We start from the raw sequence: 772 nt of genomic DNA, 5'->3' as shown, positions 1-772 counted from the left end.
ATTATGGAAGTAAGTTTTCATTTGTTATGTTTTCCCCTACTTGTAATACATTTGTTATTGTAGACATGGTAAAACAAGGTTAGGATCACCATGGTACCAAGCAGTTTAGTACTTGAGGGATTAATAGTGAGGAAGCTGAAATGCAGTTCCTTACATTTTTAATTTTTTAACAGGATGTCTATGTAAATGGGTACTCTGGGTATTAGAAGCATCTCAGTATATAGATCAGACGTGTGTGAACTGATCTGTGGATTAAGTACAGGTGTACTTTGAACTAAATTTATATACTTTGCATAGGTGCTGTTAATGTATAACCCTTTGTTAAAAAAGAAAAGTTTAATAAAACCTAACTTGGCAACTTCTTTTGTTTCAGATTTAATACTCACTGAATCATCAATACTTAATTAATCAGAAGCTGTGATCAGGGACTTGGAGTGGTAAGTAAATTGAGTAATTGTTGATATTTTATATCTCATAGTGAACAGCAAACTGAAAACCACAGGGCCTAGTGCTCAGGGACTTTTCATTTTCAAACTTTGGAGTGAGAGGAATTAGGTACTTTAGGAGCAAGGTTCAAAAGAATTTCTGGTCTCTAGTCCTACAGTTATTGTGTGCAAATATCAGATTATCCTGAGGAGGGATTATACCTAGTAGGTAGGCTGATATATAGCTTTTCTCTTTCAGTTATGAACTCTAATCTCAAAGATGATCAAAAACAAGACATGAGCATTTTAATTTTTAATAGTAATATGTAGGTAGCTATTACACATCT

Source organism: Diaphorina citri, unplaced genomic scaffold (assembly GCF_000475195.1).
Source record: "Diaphorina citri unplaced genomic scaffold, Diaci psyllid genome assembly version 1.1 scaffold4210, whole genome shotgun sequence".
Taxonomy (NCBI): Eukaryota; Metazoa; Arthropoda; class Insecta; order Hemiptera; family Psyllidae; genus Diaphorina; species Diaphorina citri.
Note: the sequence above shows the minus strand (reverse complement) of the source record.